The sequence below is a fragment of the Pongo pygmaeus genome, chromosome 17 (assembly GCF_028885625.2).
Source record: "Pongo pygmaeus isolate AG05252 chromosome 17, NHGRI_mPonPyg2-v2.0_pri, whole genome shotgun sequence".
Taxonomy (NCBI): domain Eukaryota; kingdom Metazoa; phylum Chordata; class Mammalia; order Primates; family Hominidae; genus Pongo; species Pongo pygmaeus.
Genome location: NC_072390.2, coordinates 88,943,828 through 88,967,332, shown reverse-complemented (window position 1 = coordinate 88,967,332; position 23,505 = coordinate 88,943,828).

The following is a 23,505-nucleotide window of genomic DNA, read 5'->3' as shown; positions in this document are numbered from 1 at the left end:
TTGTTGCATGTCCCAGCATGTGCTTGAAGTAAATGCAGAGAGCATCCTCATGCTCTTCATATATTTCTCAAGCATTCACTGTGGGTGGAATAATAACAAGGCACTGGACAGTGGTAAACCAAGTCAAAGAAATGCTTTCCCACCATCTGTTCTGGATGAAAAATCTTAGAGGAGTTATGTACTAGGCTACAAATTGGAGCACCATTGTAAAATTCCTTTAAAATGCATAGGCTGAACAAACTCTGTTATAAAATCAGGTTGCAGTTTTTTAATCTGGCACTAATAATTCTGTTTCCGTTTTCTAATTATTAGACATTTGAACTCTTTTTTGGCAAACATCTTAGTTATGTGAATTTTTAATCTAGAAAACAGCAATTCAACAGAAAAAAAGAAATAGCATTATAGGAATCTAATTTTGGAGGCAAGTACGTAAAAGAATTGTTCTTCAAATGCTGGATGAAATGCAACTCTCCCAAAGATGAAAGGAAATGTAACAAAATAGAGAGGCTCACATTCCCAACATGTGGCTTGTTGAAAGCGATCAGGGAGCAATCTGTGCCCAAATGCCACTAATGGTGCTTGGACTTCGAGTGCATACTAATGAGAATGTGCTGGCACACAGCATCTTGATTCATGTGACCTTTGAGAATGGAAAGTTGGCATAACTTTTGAACGAGAGAAAATCATTTCACATATCTTCCATTTTAATTGTCTTTGTGAACACATTTTAGCAAGTGCATCAGTGTGCAGAAATAGATTCTCTTTTATAACAATGCACCCCTTAGAAATTTTGGTGTGCTGGTCCATCGGCTAGTTCCAAGGTAATGTGCTCTCCTGAAATGTCACAGTGATGCTCTTCAGAATAAGACCTAATAGGTATAAATCAATTTATGATGTTCAAAGTGATCTCAAATCCATTCACTCAATTGATCTCTGCAGCTAGCCTGCCTTACCTCATTCAAAAACGTAGACTGCACATTTCCTATGTGTAGGTTGAGGTAATTGAAAGGACAAATGATATAAATACAAATATTATATAAAATAAAATATTATACTATAAAAAGAAGCAGTCCTAGCTCTCACAGAACTTTCAGCTTCATAAGTCAAAATTTACAACCTAGTATCAGATTGACAGAAACCTTTGAAGTCAGAAAATCGTGACAGGGAAATTAAATAAAATTACTCAAGCTCAAATAAGGAGTTAATGTTAAAACTTAGTTTAAAAAACTGAATTCTGATTTAGTGTTCCCACTAACATAGTGTGATTTCAAAATCGTGTCTTTTTAATACAAAGTGCTTATTTTGAAGAGTATATTTTTGGTAAATGTAATGAAGAGAAAATGAGCATGTTTTCAATAACATTCAGTTATCGGGGTGGGAGGAGAAAATTTTTAGACAACACATTTGTCAATGAAACTTTAGGAACCAAAGGCAAAAGCAAGGACAAACAAGTGAAGCTTTGCCTTCTCCTCTGATCAGAAGGAGGGAGGTTGATCCGCACCAGGGATCTTTAATGCGGGGATAACATCACTGTGGCTCTTGCTAAGGGATTGGTGTGTAGTTCCAGGTCACAGTATCTCTTCTGTCTGTCCTGCCCCTTCATGTAATAGTCAGAGCTCAAATTCTGGATTTGAAGGCTGAGGCAACACCTAGAGTCTGGCATGTTAGGGAAATGTCTTAAGCTCTTTAAGCTCTTCTTTTATTTATTGCTTTCTGATTTCTTCACCAGATGCTAGAAGGGAACAAAGTGAAACAAGCCAATGATTCAATGTTGTCATGATTGAAGGTATAATAAGGAATCTAGAAACTTGTAAGGCTTGTGGGCATTTTGGAATCTCTTGCAAACACAACAGAGTAGAAGAACAAAGTCAAATATCCAGTTATCCAAGAATGCAGGTGACTGTGGCCCTATAGTATTACAATTAATTTTAGATTGCCTTGAATAGTCAGCATAGTTTAATCAATTGACATGAATTTTTTAAACAAAGAAGGTGAAGAATAGTCCAACTTGGCCAAGGGTATGATTCAAACCTTAATTGTCTTGTAGAAATATCATGAAAGATTCCATCTAATTTCAACTACCTAAGTAGCATATTACTGAATCATTCACGAGAGAACAAAAAAATAGGTTTATGGCTGGTAGTAGGAAAATGAATTGGGTTCAATATCCAGTCGGAGTGGGTTTTTGATGTTTTTTATCTTTATACTTTCTCTGTGGCATCAGACTTGATAGTGGGGAAAAAAAGAAATGTCTAAAAATACAAAAAGCTTAGTTGTTTTTGTATCCTTCTATAGGTTTTCAAGGTCTAATCCAACCTCAATCTTTTGTGCAATCCATTATTAATGTCTACACTAGGGTTGTCCAAACTTTTGGCTTCCCTGGGTCACATTGGAAGAAGAAGAAGAATTGTCTTGGGCCACACATAAAATACACTAACACTAATGATACCTGATAAGCTTTAAAAAAAATCACACAAAAAATACCATAATGTTTTAAGAAAATGTACAAATTTGTGTTGAGCCACATTCAAAGCCTTCCTGGGCTGCGGATTGGATAAGCTTGGTCTATACCTTGTTCAAAGCAGCTGAGGCAGCTTGGTCAAGTGGTTCCCCAGCAAATGCATTGCCATAGTTTCACTGTGATGTCTTTTCTCTCAGACCGTAAGCTGCCGTGAGGAAGCGACTGTGTTCCTCTTGTCTACCACGGCATCAGCAGCATGGCCTGATGCTTGGAACGAGGACCTGAGTACCAATTATTACTGAATACTGTTCCCTGGCGTTTTCTCCATGGTGATTCTACAAACAATTTTCATTTTGCTTAATTCCTATTCTCTAAATTTCCTGCAGGTATTCCCTCCACCTATTATAACTTTGATATGCTGATGTGTTTCAGGCCATGAGACTGGTGAGGGACCAACATGCCTCCTGTTGTTCTGAGTTTCTTTGTATCTCCTTTCCTCTAGAAGTCTTCTCTTCTTTTTGCAGCTCACCTATTGTATGGGCAAATACAAATTTTAAAATAGGAGGCCTAATTCTCCCTCATTGAAAATAAAGGAAGAGACTTAGCCCCTCCTTTGTGTTGGACCATTGACTTTAGAAAACTTGTGAATTCTCTCTGTGTCTCTTGGAAATGCCTGTAAATATTTTAAAAGCCAAATAAGCCTTTTGTCAGTTTTAGGGCCTGGGAATGTTTTTCTCAGGGGACTGGGAACATCCCTTTGTAATGTGATTGGGAAGGAAGATAGCCCTCATCTCCCAGTGTCTTTGGGAGGGTGGAATCTTAACTTAGGTGGGTGCCTTGCTCCCAAACTACCTCCTCTCATAAAGATAGGAGATTTTTTTTTCCTCTAGGCATGAAGCAGTTAGCTCACACATCATCATCTCAAGTAGATTCATCCCAACTGAATCTAGGATAAGCTATTTGTGATAAGTGGTGCTGTCTAGTTTTCTTACTCAAAGACTAGTTACTGCTTATCTCAAGAGCACGCATGGAATGGGTTGTGTCCGTTACATAAAAGGGTGAAATTTCCTTCTGTCTTTGCAATCTCTTAGAAGATTGCCTGTGATGCACATTGCATTCTAGTTAGATGCTGATTAAATAATGAAGTTATTTTCTTTCTATTTCAGCTTTATGGAGAGGGTTTGAGAGGACATTTTCTTTTTAATTATGTTTCCCCACCACTCCTGTGTCACCAAGTCCCTCAGCAATATCGTGGCTACCACCTTCTTAATGCTTGATGCAGAGTGTATATAAATATCTGACTTAATTCTTACAACTTATTGAAGCAAACTTACCACCATTGTACAGTTGAGGAAACTGAGACATAAAACCTAAAGTTTGTCTAAGGCAACTGGCTTTAATTGGCAAAGCCAGTATTTCAAATGCATGTCTGCTGACTATAAACTGTGTCCTTTTCATTACTTAATTTGATTGCCTCTTAGTAATTCTCTTTCTTAAATCTTTAGTGTCTGCCTCACAAGGGTCAAAGTTGCACCTTTGAAACTGAAAGAGATTGGAGGTTCTAGTATTTAGCATTGAAAAGGCCAAAGACCGGGCTGTAAGGAGAGGATCACTGTGGCTTCTGAGGCCTTTGTTGAGACCTTCTTGAATGTGATAATGACTAGCAGTTGGGGGATGGGAGCGGTGGTCATGACTAGTTATCAGGCGTCATGATGAGCAATTTGTAAAATATTAATTCTTGCATTAGACTGATGAGGACACTAATATTAACTCTTATTTATTTATTTATTATTTTTATTTTTAGGAGATTGAGTCTCTCTTGCTGCCCAGGCTGGAGTGTAGTGGCTATTCACATGAACAATCCCACTACTGATTAGCACAGGAGTTTTGACTTGCTCTATTTTCATCCTTAAATGGTTCATCCTTCCTTAGGCAGCCTGCTGGTCCTCCGTTGCTGGAGATCACTGTGTTAATGCCAAACTTAGTGCAGACACCTCAGCCACATAGCTCACTAGAGCCCAGAACTCCTGGACTCAAGAAATTCTCCTGCCTCAGCCTCCCAAGTAGCTGGGATTACAGGGACACACCACTATATCCAGCGGGTTTTAAAAAAAGATTTTAGTTTTTATTTTTTTCCTATTTTAAATATTAAGGAATTTAGAACATTTTTATAGAACTTGCTATAGGCTGAGTAGCTAATATGTAGCAGCTAACCTGTATGTTTTTAAGGCTATTACAAAAGGCAGTAACAATATTTTTTACCTGATCATAAGAATCATATCAGCAATAGTTGAAAACACAGATTATCAGGTCCTTTCATTCGAGAGCCTTGTTTGGAATTTTCCATGAATGCCCTTTGTGAATCTTATGAGAAGTTAACTATGAGCATGAAGGAATCCAGAAAATAGTGTCTTAAATTATGCTGCATTTGTTGATTACTTCAAACCGAAGACATTTGGAAAACAGCAAATGCACGGAGGGCTTTTCCTGAATTTCCCTCATCTGATTAAAGGCAGATTCTCTAGAAGGAAGCCAATTGTCATGAAAACACTCCCTGGGCATCGTTATCTATTGAGGAAGAGTTGCAGGCATCAGGAATCATAGTCTAACTTAGAAGAGACTGGAAATTGACAGCTCAACTAGACAGGGTAGTACCTATTCTTTTAAGGATGATTTTTTTGTTTGTTTTTTTTGTTTTTAAATTTCTAGACCATTTACTCTCCCTAGGTTGCCTCCATTTCCCTCTCCTCTATGAAGAAGTCTATATAAGCTTCCAAATCGCATTGGGTTATTGGCTATCACTTATCTTCTATGTGAGGCCCCCATGAATGTTAATACAAATGTATACCTTTTTCTCCTGTTGATCTGTCTGTTAGGAATTTATTTCAGGGACCCTTCAGAGGGCAGAAGGGAAGCTTCCTCTCTCTGCCCCTACAGACATCTGCAGCAGAAACTTTTGAATGACAGATGGCTGATGATGGTGGGGTTGTGTAATGTGGGGGTGTACACTGGATTGTTGAGCTGGATGGTGTTGACTTTCAACTAGAATTGTTTTGTAGAGTGATGGTGGTGAAATCATTATCTGGAAATACCAGTGCTTTGGGTCCCTCCCTTAGGTCATGAGCTTGGGACACTGCGGAGGAAATTATATTAGAAAGGGTTGTGAGGAAGGTGGTGCTATCACGGGAAAATTGTGTTAGTTCAGGTTAGAAGATGGTGGGAGGAGAGAATGGCACAGGTTTGGAAAGGAAAGTTTTTAGATTTTAATTTTCGTTTCCATGTCAGCAATAGAATAGGGGTGGGTGGATGGAGGGGCTGTGTTTAGTGGGCTGAGGTGAATAAGTGTATGGGGGAGGTGGGATGGGGAGCCGGAAGTTGGAGAGTTGGGGCCCAGGGTAAGAATTATCCAAGGCAAAGATGTAGGACACAAGAGACTGAAAACAGCTGCAAGTGATGGGGAGTGAGGGCTGAGGCGAAGGTGGGAAGGGCAGGCGAAATGTTGGCTCTGCCAACCCAACGCGACCCCAATTCCAAGGATCAAACAAAAGCAGCTTCCTCATTTATAACTAACTGGAAGCCAAATTAATTAGTAATCAAGACACTTTTAGATCCCAGGGAGAAAGAGCATGCTGTTAAAATAAGAGAAAACAAAACAGTTTAGAATAGCCATTGAATGTATATTCCAAAAAATTAATAAGAAATAACTAAAATATGCAATTCCTGAATTTGGAAAGAATAAATTGGTACTGATTCATGGAACATTAGAACTGAAACAAACCCTGACCATAAGCATCAATTCTAGGTCTCCCAGTTTGTAGGGAAGAAGCTGAGGCCCAGGGTTGGACAGAGGCACGTTGGACTCCCAGAATCACACATTTGCCCTGACAGCAGGCTCAGTCTCTGAGGTCCTGCAGGCTGTGTTCCCTGCTTGGTTTCCTTCTGTGGCTTGGATGCAGAAGAAGATAAAACAGGACGTGGGCTGCTTTTGTCCTGTATAATATTAACTTTTTAAGTTAATCGAGGGCACTAACAACTCTATATATTTCTCTGTGAGTTTACACCCTAAAAATTCAAATAGCCATGTTTAACACGGCTTTAAGGCAACTTTTCTGCCTTTGTTCCAGATTTCCTTCCCAGGGTAAAAGCACTCCTCATTCTTCTGATGGACAATAACTGAAAACATTTCACCTGCAAGTGAAAATCCCACTTGTAAACAAATCCCCACTCCAACCCAATCCCTGCTAGGCTTTCTACCCCTTTGCATTTCACGATTTCTTACTCTTTCTGCAAGAGGATGGTAATATTCTTACATCACCTCTGGCTTCAGTGAAAACAGTTATTTGTGGCCACAGGTTAATGCTTCCGCCTAGAACATTTCCTTGCTCTTTTCTATTTGAAAATACTTGAATTAGGATTTTGAAGTCATGGAACAAAATCTGCAGCAGAATATAAAATGGAATAGAATGTTCAAATGTGCAGGGAGCTGAAATACAGTATTTGCAATCGGCATAGGAAAATCTGTGGGTTGATTAAAATGTAGACTAAGCAGCTGACATAAGATTCTTTATTTACTCTGATGTAAGGCACTGGAATAAAAAAGATTAGGATTTTCTACATGCATACAGAGTTTGGGTCTGTGATTTGCCTAAGGAGAGTAGGAAATAAGAATTGGTTTTCTTGATGATAATTGCTCAAGATGGTATGAAAATTGCTAATAGTTTCACTAGCACAAAGAGATGATAGGATTACAACCATTCTAATGGAAATGCAAACTTTGGAATTAGCTTGACTTTTCATCTTATCTGCATCATTTTTTAGCCTAGCAGACTTGGTCTAGTCACTTAACCCTTTTGTATCGTCCTTAAAATTCTATGCAGTTCTAGAGCTTTGTAATCACTTTAGTATGCATTTGACTAATATCCTGGGAAGGGCCAGCTGGAAAAGAAATTAATGTTATTTACTGAGCTGATAATTTTCTCATGTAGACTCTCCTCTTCTTTCTGGTGTTTGTCCTTTGACCATTTATTGTCTACTTTGCAAGATGATATTGAGAGAATGTGAAAGGGTTTGAAATTTCAGCAAGTTTAGTTTGCAACATGCTTATGTTTTTGGAAAAGAAATTTTCTTAACCGTGTATCCTTGTCTGCTATTATGACAGAGATTTTGAAAGTGAAAATACCTGCGTAATAAATTTAGTTCTCTAAGTGGACATAAAGTGGCTTTTACTAGATTGTGAGCACCTTGAGGATAGGGACCCTCTTGTATTCTGTGACTACCAGAAAATTTCTGTCATGGAATGGGTGCTTACTCAACTTTTTCACAAATTACAGACCTTTGGAAAAGCTCCAAGGGACCAAATTGCCCTTCCATTGGTTTCCAGATTCCTGAGAACACTCAGGTGTTTTATACTTATAAAATTTTAGAGTAGAATTCAACTGCACAATATCTTTTCCTATTGCCTTTTTTATATTTGATAAAGTGGTTTTTATTAGCTAGGGTAGTCCGACTGTTATAGTAAAATATCCCCAAATCTGAGTGGATTAACATAGAAGTTTCTTTCTTTTTCATGTAACGAGACAATGTGGGCATTCAGCAAGTAGCCTTTCATGTGGTGATTCAGGGACTCAAGCATCTTCTACCTGTGTCTCCTCAAGCTCTGGGGTCCTCTGTTGACTCTGATGCATTGGATGCAGATGAGAAAAAGAGAGAGAGAGAGGAGGATCACTGTGGGAGGATTTTATGGGTCAGTCCTAAAAGAAGAAACCAGTACTTCTGCCTACAGTCTCTGACTAGAACTATTACATGGCTACACCTGCCTGTAAGGGACTGGGACCCACAGACAAGTCATGTGCTCAGTAGGAGAAGGAAAATGATGTTGTGAACACATCAAAGTGTCAGCCATGGTCTACTGTGTTAGCCAGAACATACACTCCAGTCTTCTGACCACAGTAGGATACTCCCCCACCTCCCAGTGTACACAGCTCCAGATCCCACTCATAGCATTGAGGGCCAAAGCCGGGATCTTCTGATGATGTGTGGGCCTTGCTTCCACACCCGTGTGTATTGGTACATATGGGATGGTAAAACTTTTATATGGAAAAGGAAAAATAGAATACATAGAGAAGCCCTCGTCTCCAACCGTTGTGAAATCCTCTAAACAGTTGTTATGCAGCCCCTGTCCTACACAGGAGCAAGATGACTTGTTAAGGCCGTGACTCTGCTCTCTAGGGGGAGCTCCCTCTCTCTTATTTTATGTCCTTTGCCTCTTATTCCCCATGGCCACATCTAAGTGAGGATGGTATGTTCTCTCTAAGATTGTAGAGATACTAGGTTGGTGCAAAAGTAACTGCAGTCTTTGCCATTAAAAGTAATTACTTTTGCACCAACCCAATAGTATTGTTTCCTTCTGATCAGGTGAGTTTTGGGGCCTAAAACTTGTTTTAAGCATCAAAAAGCAAAAAGAGTAAGAACTGAATTTAAAGTTTCTTGGTCCATAACATTTTCTCAAAATTCAGTAGGTATCTCATGGATTTGCTTCTAATTAATTCCCCATGCTTTAATAACCATACCCAGCATTTGTTTCTACACATCATCATCAAGCCCGATTTGTTCTTGGCTTTTTTGGCCCCATGACTCAGTGTAATGACAGCTTAATTTGAAACAATAGACTTTGGTGACACTTCTAATTTGACCTTTGCTGAGATCCCTTGTTTCACTGAAAAGTTTTGCTGGGCCCTTGTGGCTCAAGCCCAGTGTGCACTTTAGCTCTTTCTCTTTGCAGGTGGCTTTTCCTACCATGCGCGGTTCTATCCTATGATCTCTGCTGGAAAGCCAGCCAATCCTCATTGGTGCTTTTGTCTTTCTTGGATTCCTACTAAAGTCAGTCAACAGTAATCAACACATCAGAACTCTTTCATCCACTTCCTCTAGAGTAGAGGCTCAGCAGGAATGTGGGCTTTCTTCCCAATTATTGCACGGCTGGATTTACACAACCGTGCAGTGTGATTGTTTAGCTAGTGGCCATCTGGGCAGCGCTTCAGAACACCAGTCTCCTGCATCTCATAGCTCTGCCACCCCTAGGGCCTCAGAGTTCCCTGCCGGGTCCTCTGCTCATGGAAGGATGGAGGATGGAAGATGACTTGGGAAGGTTCATATGAGCCAGAAATGGAAGTGGCCTGTGTTTGATTGGCAAAGACTAATGGCTACATCTAACTACAAATCCAAGAAGTATTTTCTAGCCCAAGTGAAAAGGAAACAGGTTTTGGTGAACACATGGCAACCTTGGCCACAGTTAGCAAAGACATGGACAGGTGGCAATATGTGCTCATGTGAACAGTTCAAAAGCATGTTTAAAGGTAAGCAAGAGAAACAAGAAGCAGGTATTCTTAGATGGGGCTAAAGAAATACGAAGAGTAAATACGGGGACATCCTCATTTAAGGACTTTCTTAAAGCCAAATAAAAATTAAAGAGAAAGCGGTGTGTATCTCCCTCACCTGTCGCTGCTGATGGCCAGATGTAGTGGAGTCCTTCACTAGACTTGAAGACAGAGGTGGAAAGAAAGTCTTCTAAAGAGACACAGAAGCAAAGTGGGCTGATTTTTCTCAAAAGTTGAGTCTGCAAACCATACATTAATGCCACTTAGGTTTGTTCCTTTCCTGCAAGGCTGTGCATGAGTCATCTTGGTTCATTATTATTTAAAAATAACACAGGGAAGGTAGGAACAATGGAAGGAAACCCATCTCTGGCATTCAAGTAATCCATTGGCATCTATCTTGGGCAGGATGTGGGGTCGACTTCAGAGCTCCCAGCAGCTGGGGTTTTACATCCAGATAGGCACTCGGCTGCATGTGAGGAAAACTTCTGACCAAACTGGGTAAAAGTGCTTGGTAGATTTTCACAATTTAGCTCTCTAATGCAGTTTACTAAAGCCTTTCATAAAAGAAATTATTTCTGAATTTTCCCAGGGATATGGTGCAAAATCATCAGCCTCTCTAAGTTCAATTTCCTAAGTCAACCACTTGTCAATTTAGTTGTGGCAGAAAAGTAAGAGAAAAGTGAAGAATCTCTTATTCTGCTCTTGGCAACTTAATATTATATATGTCGAATCATTCCTAGTTTTAGAAATCTCATCAACCTAGAATTTTTTCTTCCTTTCTTCCTTCTTTCCTGCCTTCCTGCCTTCTTTTCTTCTGTCTTTGTTTTCTTACTTTCTTTCAACATTCAGGCACTATTCTGGGTGCAAAACATAAACTGGTAAAGAAAAGTATATATATCCGTGGAAAGGCAATAATCTAACGTAGTGTGTGCAGTAGAAATATATTGTGAGCCACACATGTAATTTTAAATTTTCTTATAGCCACATTAAATAGCTATAAAGAAAAAGGTGAAATTAATTTAAAGCATATATATCCCTATATATTCAAAAACTGGTATCATGAAAATATTTCTCTTTCTTGGTTCTAAATCTTCAAAATATGGTGTACATTTCACACTTCCAGCACATCTCAATTTTGACTAGTGGCTAGTCCAAATATCAGGTTTTCAGTAGTTATATGCAGGTAGCAGCTACCACATTGAAGGGTGCAGGTCTAATGGAAGATACTGAGGCACTTATAGTCAACTGTAATAAGCACCATTCTATGTGTCTCCATGGGACATAGAGGAGTCACCTGGCCCAGATTTAGGAAATCAGAGAAGGTTGTTGACTAACAGTTGAGGATTTGATTTCAAATGGTAAGTGTTTTGACTGACAGTTGAGGATTTGATTTCCAATGATAAGTATTTACTCTCCCTATTTCTTTAACCCCATCTTAGAATATTGGCTTCTTGTTCCTCTTTCTTAGCTTACAAACATGCTTTTGAAGTGTTCATGTGAGCACATGTTGCCACTTGTCCATGTGTTTAGTTGGTCAAATCAGTGGCACAAAAGAAATATGTGGGGAAGAAAGAATATTATACAGTAGCGTAGTGGTGAGAGAAAACACTGCCTGTTAAATAATTAAGAAACTCTGTGTGGTTCCAATTTAGAGAGCAAGCAGCAGGACTGGGGTGGAAGTGGTTCCTAAAGCCACATCAGGGACTGATGGGTTGACACCATTCCTTCCCTTGGAAGTGAATTTCTAGATCATTGTTCTAGACTGTTAGGGCAAGGAAAGCCTGGAGGCAGCAAGACTATCAGCTCTCTCAATGATCAAGGCCAGAGTCGAGGAAGGGCAGCCTATTTAGGATAGCAGGTGTTGGGAAGAAATATTTAAGAGGAAAGAAAAAGCAAATGGTACACCACAAAACCAGCTTTTATCTAGTGAGATAATCTTCAAAATTATTTCTGCATTCATAGTTCATTTCAAAATGAAAAATTGATTTACCCTGTGACCTTGAAGTTACACTTAGGGGCATTTATCCTGGAGATGTAAATATTTATTTTTGTGCAGGAACTTGTACACAAATGTTTGTATCAGCTTTGTTCATAATAGCCAAAACTTGGAAATGACTCACTTGTCCTTCAGTAGGTGAATGGTTAAATGAACTGTGGTACCTGCATACTGTGGAATACTACTCAGCAATGAAAAACTCTCCATGCATGCAATGACTTAGATGAATGGCAAGACGTTTATGCTGAGTAGAAAAAGCCAGTCTCAAAAGGATAAATACTGTATAGTCAGATTGATGTAGCATTCATGAAATAACATGAATTCATGAAATAACAAATAGAGACAGAGAACATAGTGGTTTCCAGGAGTTAGGAATGGTAGGAGAAGTGGGGCTATAAACTGGTAAAAAGAGAGTGTCTTGTGTTGACAAGAGGGAGTATCTTGATTGTGGTAGTCGTTACACGAGGATATTCATGTGATAAAATTGCACAGACACAGATACAAATGAGTGCATGTATGGATGGTGAGATCTGAATAAGCTCTGTGGATTGTATCCATGTCCGTTTCTTGACCTTGGTATTGCACTATAGTTATGCTAGGTATTTGCATGGAGGGAAGCTGAGTGAAGAGTGGGCAGGACTTCCTGGCACATTTCTTTACAACCATCTGCGAGTCTATAGAAAAAACCTAAATAACAAGTTAAAAAATGGCCTCTGCTGTTGCCACTGTTTGCCTTAAGGAAGATCTAGGAAAACGCTGCAGTACTTCTTGCATGAGTGCTATAAATCACCACGGAGCGTTTCCCTACTTTAACTGCTTTCTTGACAGGTGATAACCACCAAATATATGTATTAAGGACACATAGTAAGTGCTGTACACAGATATAAAATATAGAGATCATCTTGCATATTCAGATCCATGACAGTCTAATGATCAAATCCTGCTCTCATTCCCTTTAATCTGAATTATTGAAATGTAGAATTAAATAATAACTTTTCCTTCTTTGTTCATCCTCCCTTTTTAAAAGAATACTAGATTCCTCTCAGAGTTCCCCAGAATGCAGTTGACTCCTTTTTATATAAAGACATCTGACACTTAGTGAGACCTACTAATAATTGCATCTCCATGGACGTCCTCTTCCTGAATTCTCTTTTCATGGTTGGTCTAAGAGGTGTGATGTATAAATGTATACTCAATCTACAGGCTCTGGGTACTGAAAGTTTTAAAATGCAAACTATGTGAGAAAGTACTTAGATCGCCTTCAAATGCAGGCTTTCTTCCCTACTCCCACTAAAATCACCATTGTACACAATGACGAGCCACAGTTTCTTTTACCTAGTCTCTCCGCAGGCTTGGACACAGTGCACTGTTCCTTCCTTCTTGGGACATTTTCTTGGCTTTGCTTCCAGGAACCATAACTCCCTTGATTTCTTGCTTCCTGTCTGCTTGGTAGTTCTCACTGTTCAGTTTTTGATGACCCTTCCTCCCCTTCCCACTCTGCAAAGGTCAGAATTCTCAAAGGCAGCCATGCTTGGCCTCCTCTCCAGCTGTGGTCCCAGAGCTTTAGACGTCATCTGTCTACTCATGAAACACAAACTTATATCTCCAGCTCCTTTCATGTTGCCACTCTGCCTCTCCTCCACATGTCAGGCTGCCAACTTAGCATCTCACAGCTGACACATCCGGATCACAACTTGGAATTTATTCTCCATCACCCTCTCCTCCACAACTTGCACCTTCTCCACTTTGTTCTGCCTCAGAAAGCAGTACCACGCTTAATGCAGTTTTCCCATACCTCGAAGCTTGGAGATTTTATTTCCCCCGCACAACAGATCCAAGCACCAGTAAATCCTGTTGGAGTTACCTTCAAAATATGTTCTAGATCAGACTTCTTTCTGCCATCTGCCCAGTAATTACCTTAGATCAAGCTGTGACCCTCTCTCATTAGAATTCTATAGATCCTGTGGTATCCCTCTCCTGCTCAAAACTTTTTCTTGATACTTAGAAAAACAAAATCCGAATTTTTTATCTGGGTTTGCAAGGCCCTGCATGAGCTTGCCCTGGCATGTCCCCATGACTGCCTCTTTTGCCACTGACACTTTCTCTTGGCCTGCATGGCTCCATGGGTCCTGCAGATGCTCCTGGAGCTCCCAGGCGTGCTCTTTGCTCAGGGGCTTTGAAATGTTTGTAAACAAGCAGGCTAGGCTTTGCTCTTATTTGAATGTTCCACCATTAGTTTGCAGTGGTATTTCTTCACTATAATGACCTAGAATATTAAACACCCAAGTGGATACAAATGGATTCATCCAAAGGGATTTTTGCTGCTCCTCAACACTCAAGGTTTCTCCCAGCTCCTCCCGGTCTTGCTCCGGCCCTCTGTCTGGATCAGAAAGTCATATGCTGCAAGGCTTTCCCTAATTCTCTACATGCTTCCTTGTCCATCTTAGTTCCTTGCTCTACCTTTTCGTCATCTTCATTAGAGCTGTCACTCTCTGTCATTACATAATTTTTGGAGAATTTTTTTCTGTTTTCTGTTTCTCCTCCTGCCACTAATTTCCTTTTTTTTTTCTTCTTCTTTCCTTTTTTTTTTTTTAACTTTGAGCTGACAGTTACCCATACTTTGTTTATTTAAAATTTTAGAATTTTAAATTTTTGTGGGTACATAGTAGTTGTATATATTTATTGGGTGCATGAGATGTTTTGATACAGGCATTCAAGGTGAAATACTCATATCATGGAGAATGGGGTATCCATCCCCTTAAGCATTTATGCCTTGCCAGCCACAATTTTCAAAGATATGATCCAAGAGGTATCTTGTTGGTCTTATTTACTGCAGGATCCCTTGTGCTTAAAAATGGCAAATACATGAATTGCAAACCACGTACCTGGATTTTGTACCTGACTCTGGAATTTCTGAAGTAGGTGTTAAGTTTTTGGCCTTTGTGGTAGGAAAGTAACTTTATCCTATATACATTTGTTTACTTGGCCGGTGTCAATACATTCATTGACATCTTGAAACTTTTATAAATAAGTAGGCCAGTCTTTACTCTTATTTGAATTTTTTCCATCATTAGTTCACAGTGGCATTTGTTCACTAGAATAAACTAGACCATTAAATACTCAAAGTGCCTACAAAGAGGTTCAAGATAGGGTTCCTCTACCAAGGAACTCAAGGTCGAATATGTGGATTGTAAGGTAGTTGAAAATTCTGACAGCCTGCTTGTTTGGAAGAGAGTAAACATGTCCTTCTGCAACTAAAGACAGGTACTTATGGGATTATGTATGGAGGAGAGGGCCGAGCTTGGGTGATAGCAAACTTGATGTAGAAAATACCAGGAGTTTTTGAGTTGCAGATGCCGACAGTTTGGCAAGGTCAGGCTGCATTCTAATTGCCACTGGTGTCATCTAATGATGTGATGGCAGATTCAGTATGCATTTTCTTAAATGATAGAATGTAACTTTGCAGAAAGCAAAATGTAGAAAAGTAATTGGAAGTCTCTCTTTGTTTTCTTAAGAAGTAATCATATCACCTCATTGTTTATGGCCCACTATGTTGCATTCTTATGAGCTGACTATGGAAATGAGTCTCTAGGATGAACATAGAAACTTCACGAATTACAGCCTAGCTACAAAATTAGTGTTATGTAATCCTCCAACCACCTCCCTCTGCCGCCGAGTTCTGAAATAGTGGTGCACAGGAGTGGGTGGTAAAACTGTCTAATAGCTGCTAGATGAGACTGATTTGCATTCATTTCTATTTTACCAAATTATTTTGGGAAAAGAATCTTAATTGACAGCATCACCACAATAGGCCTTACTTTTGGCTGAGTTTAACAGCCACTCTGGTGCCACCCAGATCTGTGGCTTTGTGGAACCAGGCTGGGTTCCCCTAAGGTGAGGATGCTCACATCCCCAAGTGACCTGTCTTCCGGTGGGCCTTCAGCTGGCTAGACCCGAATGACAACCTCCCCAGGACACTTTCTTGCCATGTGGCTTTATTCTTGAATCATTTACTTGTGTCCAATTTTCCTAGTAAGTATGTGTAGTCATATTAAATAGGTAAGTGTGCCTTGTTCCTGGCTTGTTTACTGTTGCCAAATACTTCCAAACTGGAGTGGAAACTTGGCTACTTGTGACTAAGAAGAAAATAACTAGGAAAGATGAGTGTACCTATAATAAGAACAGAGTCTCTGTGTGTAAGCAAAGTATTGAAACTCACACTCATCCACATGTATGCACATATGCTTAGGCGCAGATAAATGACTCCATTTTACCCTAAAAGTCTGTCTGCTGTAGTTTGAAGAGTAATTCCCAGCTCTCATGAGGGTTTCTCTTAATAGTAAAAAAGAGTATGGTTTCAAACAAACAAAATGAGTTCCTACTTTATACAGTGCAGTAAAAAACAACAATAATAAAAAGCTTTAGCCAAATAAAGTGACAAAAATACAATTTTGTAGATATAAAAGTACAAGATTTATTAACGTGGTTATCTGTAAAAATAAAGTGATATTCTAAGTAATCTTGGCAGACATAAATTTACACACAAAATATCTTAACCTGTTTAACCCATTTATTTCCAAACTAAAGCTTGTTTTCCACAGGATTAGAAAATGTTTTACTCTGAGTTTTTCTTGGTGTATGTTTTCCTTTTATAATTTATTTCTGCTGTACAGTGTTTGTTTGAAGTCTGGCTATTAAAATACTACTAAATTTTTTTTTTTCTCTAGAATTGATTTCCTACTCCTTAGATAGGTCTTAGGCCAAATTTGCTCCAGACCTGCCTGGGACCACTGCATATTTTGTCTCCTACGTAAATGAAAATGTAATAACCACAGCTCTTAAAGCCCTTATTTCTCAGTGGCTTTTCTTCTATGGAAGTTTCCGTCAGTTGCATTGCTTTTCCTGTGTCCTGAAGCTGGGTCTGCAAGCATTCTAACAGATGCTTAAATTTCTTCCTTGAACCCATTCTTTATTTTCTAGGAGGTGTTCTTGACACTGAATTTATAAAGAGTTTTTCAGGCCTAGAATATAATACTGAAAACTCATGTGTGGAGAACTTACAAGGATTTTAAAAATGAATTTTTTAAAGTGGATTTATTCAACAAGCTTTGTTGAGTGCATCATTCTTACAATTTCTTGAATTTCTAGAATTGAATTATTAGATCTGAACAACTCTGTCATCAAAATTGCATTTGCTTTTAAGTGACTGCTTTAGGGAAAAGTACAAGCTTTACTTTTATTCTAAGCTAATTTGTCCACTTTGTCATCATCTGTAATCTCTAGAGTGTAGCCGGCCATTGTGTGAAGAGTGCCAGAAGAAATGTAAAAAAAGAATTGAAAGGAAATGAAGTTATTTGATCATTGACTACGTTTTTATTCTAACACCTGAATGGAGAAGATGGGAGAATTGGAAGGACTGCATTTATTCTGGGAAAAACTTAGGAGAGTAATTGTCCTTTGCACAAAACCTTTTGTTACTTTTATCTTTCTCTTATTACTAGAAGGTATTTTTATGTGTGATTATCAAAAGTGGTAAAGTATAGGACAATGATATGAAATCCATTTTGTAATTGTTCTTTGGTAAAATAGCTTTCCTTTTCTTAAGCTTGAACTGGAAGAATGAGCAGATATTGTAAAGACTGTGAGCTCTTTGGTGACATAAAATTGCTCTTCTATTATAATTTCCTTTTACAATTTCTTGAAAGTCTAACAGAAAGCTGAAACCTGCATTATAACTATCTACAAATGGAATTGAAACAAAAGAAAAAGCCTCCAAATGTGCTCATTAATACTCTTTGAAAACTTTAATTTTAATTAAAAATACAACTTCTTTGGTGTTTTTCATTTCATACTCCATTTGACCTGACACTGTTAAATGAAGTTGCAAGCATTTCTCTCATAGTACAAATGGGATGTTTTTAGCATTTAGTTAAAAAATATGGTTTGTAATGTCCATTTATTAAACAAATGTTTGTTGAGTATCCATGGCGTTCCAGGCATGATTTTACATGGCGTGATACCACAGCAAAGAAACACGATCCTTGTTTCCATCTGGTGTTAGGTCAGATGGTGGGAGCACAGTGTTGATATACATTGTGGGCATGTGAGGTACACTGTGTGTCCAGGTGGAAAAATGGAAACCAACTGCGACCACATGAGGTGAGGGTAGGCAGGTATTACAGGGGTATCCAGGGAGACATCTGCACACCCGGGGAGGCCCAGGGGCTTTCTTAAGTGAAAAGGAGTAGATGAGATAAAGGCAAGAAGGGAGAGGAGAGACACAGTGAGCAAAGCCTAGAGCTTTCCTGCATCTGGTGGGCCCCAAGTTTTCACAGGTGCATAGGCTTTTAGGGGTGTTGAATGAGGCTGAAGCAGCACAGAGCTGAGATGTGGGGGCCTCCTGCACTGTGCAGAGGGAGCCTGTGATATGCTGTATACAAGGGATCATATTGTTCAGACTGGAGGCTATTAAGATAGAAACAATGGTAAGGAGGTGAGAAATGATGAGAACCTGCACTAAGACCATGAGAGTGGGAATGAGAGAGTGAGAGATTTGGAAGACACTGAGAAGGAAAATTGGCATGACCTTGAGACCAAAGGGAAAGAAAGGGAAGAGTCTGGAGTGAGTTCAAGTTTTTCACTTGGGTTTTGGTATAGGGTCACTGAGAGAGCTATAAAGGATAGGAAGAGAGTGGGCAGGTGGTGAATGGGATTCAAGAACACTGAATTGATGTTGGCTCCAGAGAACAGGAGTAGGTAGCAGCTGTATCCGTCTGAAGCCCACAATGGGATTTGGATTATAAATAAAAATTCAGAAATCATCAGCATTTGGGTAGTTAAAATGCCATCAGATGAACTCACCAAGGAGAGTTGTATAGTGTAAAAGAGCCAATGCTCCTTTCACAAAACCTCAAAGTATACCGAGAAAGGGGGAAAAAAAGCCTAGATGGGATGCTTAGTTATCTGTTACAACATACTGTAACGTAGGTCAGGAGTCAGTGCCTGGTTAGCTGGGTCCTCTGCTTTGAGAATCTCCCAAGGTTGTAATCAATGGAATCAAGGTGTTAACCAGGGAGGTGGTCTCATCTGACGCTTGACTGGGGAAAAATTTTACTGGAACTCATGTGGTTGTTAGCAGTATTCCATTATTTTGCAGGCTGCTGGACTGAGGGCCTCAGTTTCTTGATGGAAGCCACCTTCAAATCCTAGAGGACACCTGAAGTTCCTTGACATGTGGCCTCCCCAACATGGGATCCTCCTTAATTACAGCCAGCAAGGGAGAGAGGACCTCCTGGCAGGATGGGTGTTACTATTGCATGTAGTGAAATCACATACACATGCTCACACATGTCCTGTGACCCTGATGTATTCTATTGGTTATAAGCAAATCAAAAGTTCTTTCCACGTTCAGTGGGGAGGAAATTATACACCAGAAAGTGGGGACCCTGGGGCCACTTTCATGTCTGCCACTAGGAAGCAGGGAAGGGATGACTACAAAGTTTCAAAGAGATCTAGTAAGGTGTGGTGTAATGGCTTTCATAGGGTAGGGAGTTTCAGAAAGAAAGACATGTGTACTAAATTGAGCAATTAGAGGGTCCCTCCCTGAAGAGCTTAGCTAGAACAACTTTAGTGGAGGGGTGGAGGTGAAATCACATTGCAGTGTGTTGAGGTATGAATGGGAGGTGAAGGCTTGGAGAGGAGAATTCAATTTCTCTTTCAAAATTTCATATTTCCACATGAAAAGACTAAGACTAAAATTGTATCAAAATCAGTTTTTAAAATCAACTTTATTTATTGAAATAAAGAGATTCAGGAAAGCACTAATTTGGAAACATGAAAGCCAATACTTCTGCATTAAAATTACTTACAATATTTAGGGACTTGGCTCTTCAGATTTGGAAAGTTTATTGGACTGGGGGGATATAGGGGTTTTGATCACCTGCTCTGACATTTAATGTTTGTGAGATCCTACAAAACCCACTGGCCTTTTGGGGGCTTCTTTTCGTTTCCATAAAATAAAGAGATACAGTATATTAAAAGAGGCAGAATTTTGGGTCTCCTTCAGTTTCAATATTTTGTGACGTTGTGGTTCTTTTATAACTTCACATGTTCTTATTCACAGAATAAGTGGCAAATTTACAATTTTCTAAGAGATTTTAATTCTAGAGAGGTGCGTTTCATAGTACAGTAAAAGCTGGAACACTGCCATAAAGCAGCAGCATCTCCAGCCATCTGCAGCCTTCACAAAAGTTGAGGATGAGTTTGTGTGCATTGCCCTCTATAGAGAGTGGATTAAAGCTTTGAGATGCAGCAGTTCTTGTTCAGGCCAGTTACTGTGACACATGCCTGGTCAAAGCAGGCTTTTTATAACATGATTCTCCTTTATCAACTGACAGTAAATGGAAACAATTTCTTCCTAGCCTAAACAGTATTAGAAAAACAAAAAGGAACATGCAGAAGATGGTTGGAACAATAAATGCAAATATACCCACTTTCCCTCTTACTGAAATTCTAACTGGCCTCAGGCACCCAGTTTCCCCCTCAGGATTCACCAAGTCTGCACCTCCACCAATTTCCTGGGGGCAAATGGGGATATAACAAAAGACCAATAATATTGACTCTCAGATACATTGAGTGGATAGAAGACCTGAATCTCTTCTCTCAAGAGTAGCTTTTGATGACCAATTGACCCACAGCTAAGGTTTAGCCTCCCATGTGTGGCTGCTGGAGACTGCTTGAGATGTCCCGCTTTGAGCAGTGACTAGGTCTCTAGGAAGACAGCTAGCTCCACATTACTTTTCAGTACCACAGGAAGGGGACAGCTAAAGTCAGTGGCTCATTTCCCTCTCCCCTCTGCCAAAGCTGGCTCGTGAAGGAAGGTTTTCAAACTGTCTGGGTTGGCTTAGGTAGCACGTTGGCTGCTGCAATCTTAGCAGCCTCCTGCCGTCCTTTCTGACGAAGTTCAGCACACGCCTCTGCCTCTTCCCTCGGCTATACTGTGTTTGCTTGCATAGAATTGCATTTACAAGGGATAGTATGAGTTTAATAGCGTGCCTGTTCCTGTTGCTCATACCCGCTGTCCTGTACAACTCCTCCCAAACGGTTACAGGCATCATGTCTGTTATGGAGTGAATGCTTGCTTCCCTCACTCCACCAGATTCATACACTGCAATCCTAACCCCAATGGGATGATATTAAGAGGTGGAGCCTTTGGGAGGTGGTCAGGTTTAGATGAGGTCATTAGGGCCTGGCTTCATCATGGATTAGTGTTCTTATAAGAAGAGACATCAGAGCATGCTCTTTCCAGCCTGTGAAGACAGAGCAAGCAGAAAGGGAGCCCACACCAGGACCCAAACATACTGGCACCGTGATTTCAGACTTCTAGCCTCCAGAGTTGTGGGAAGTAAATGTCTGGTGTTTAAGCCATCCAACCTATGGTTTTTCATTATGGTAGCCCAAGCTGACAGACAGTATCCAAATTTAGGGTCCTAAGAGACTTTGCAGCAGTTCCAAATTCTAGTTCTGAAGTCCTATTTAAGGATTATACGCCAAACAGCAAAGAGAGACTTCAGGTGCTTATGGTTCCTTCTGTCCTTTACGGAAAGATGCTTTCTAAATTCTAATACTGTCCACATCCACTCCACAGGCTGACACAGCACTCTGGTTTTGGCCAATGGCTGCAACTACACATTTTAAAAGCAGTCTTTACAACAGAGCCACATGACATGACAGGGTGCCCTCTCAACCCTCAGTCATATTTTTCTCTGTGATAAAAACTCTCACAATCAAAGAAATCCTTGACTACAAAAACTAATGATATCTGTCTATGCACCACTGCACAATAATGAGACTGGATTTTCCTCTGTGACCTGTGAAAATCGCTCTTATTACTTCATGCGTATAATATATCTATAGTGTAGAGACACCCTACTTAATCCTTCCTTTATTCAGGAAGCAAGTTAATATAAGTCAGGTAGATGTGTATGAGGGCAGAAATAATAATGATTTGAATATATGCCCATAAATATCCTAGATTAGCCTGGGATAGATCTTTCCAAAAATGAGAGGATTAAAGTCAATGATTTCCTTGACATCCTTCATTCTTGGGTTAAGAAGGCACAATTTCCTGTGTTTGTTTTGGGTAGGGGAAATGTGCAGAGCTTAGGGGACCTCTCCAAGGCTACAGAGCAAATTGATGGCAGAGCCAATCCAGTGTCATATGCAGTGCCTGAGACCTGTGCAGCCTGGAGTTCTTCTGCTCTAGAGAGGGTCTCATGCTTGGTTTAACACTCTGCTGGGACTCTCTTGAAATTTTTAATAATTTTTGAACAAGGGGCCATATGTTTCATTTTGCACTGGGCCACAAAAATTATGTAGCTTGTCCTGATCATAAGCTTCCAGTACTTTAGACACATCATTTGGATCTCGTATTCTGAAATTGTAAATTATGCCTTTCAACTAGATGTTAGTAAGAATCTGGTACAATGGAGAAAAATGATGAAAGATTTTCCTATGGGCAAGGCAAGCCCAACAGGCAGTGGTGCTGGGGACTTGCAAGAGCTGGGAGAATGTATCCTTCCATGTTCTTTAAAGAGGAAGGAGACAATGTGCTCTATAGAAAGTCGCCCGCAGAGAACACAAAGGCTTTCTGCACCCTGGTACTAGTAATCTGAGACTTTTGCCCAGATTTTAAAACTTTGCAATCCATTTAAAATTATGAACTAGAAGCAGTGTTTGCAATGCTTTTTTATTTCCATACTATAAATAAAGTACTATAAATAAATGGCTGTACATTTAAGTCTTTGAAACTCTAAGTGCATTTAAATTATAAGGCATGGGAACGAATGTATAAACAGTGCTGATCCAATTGGATTATGGATTGAGAGTGTGTGTTTTAGTTCTTTATTTCTTTAAACATATGGACTTGGTGAGGGCAATGATATATCTAATTTCATTCTTTTTTCAGCTCCAGTGGGGTCAATGTCACCTGATTTGCCAATATGAGGTTATCAGTTTTTCCAATCTTATAATTTTCCTTGATAGAGTTGTGATTAAAAGTGGAATATCTACATGATAATGTACCATTGCTTTGCCACTTACTGACCCCTTGCATTTCACCTGTTTCATGTCTTTTTTTCAAATCCTGGTGCAAAAAAACAAATACCTTCCATCTTATGGTATAATATGATGTACAGTACCTTCCTGGTCATTTATAGCAGTAATTTTCAACTGGGTGGCAATTTCGTTACTTAGGGGATTGGCCAATGTTTGGAGGCATTTTTGTTTTTGTAAATCAGGAGACTCTACCAAAATTTAGTGGATAGAGGCTGTTCAGCGCCCTTGAATGCACTAAGAAGCTTCCCTAATAGAGAATTATCTGGCCCTAAATTAACAATAGCAAGGTTGAGGAATCCTGCTCTGCAGTTTAGAATCAGATGCAGAATTAACCTTTTGCTGTCCTGAATGAGGTGAAAGTGAGAATGCTGGCATGTGGCTCAGCTACTTAAGTGCTGTCAAAGCAAATGTCAGCTAGACTGACAGGTATTTTATTTTATTTTTTAGGGAAAGAGCAAAGAGTGTTTCCTGTAAAAGGTAAAGCGTTGTTGGAACTAAAATAGTTTTCTCCAGGAAAAGAGACTGGAGATTCCTAGTCTGTGTTAATAAGCTGGCCT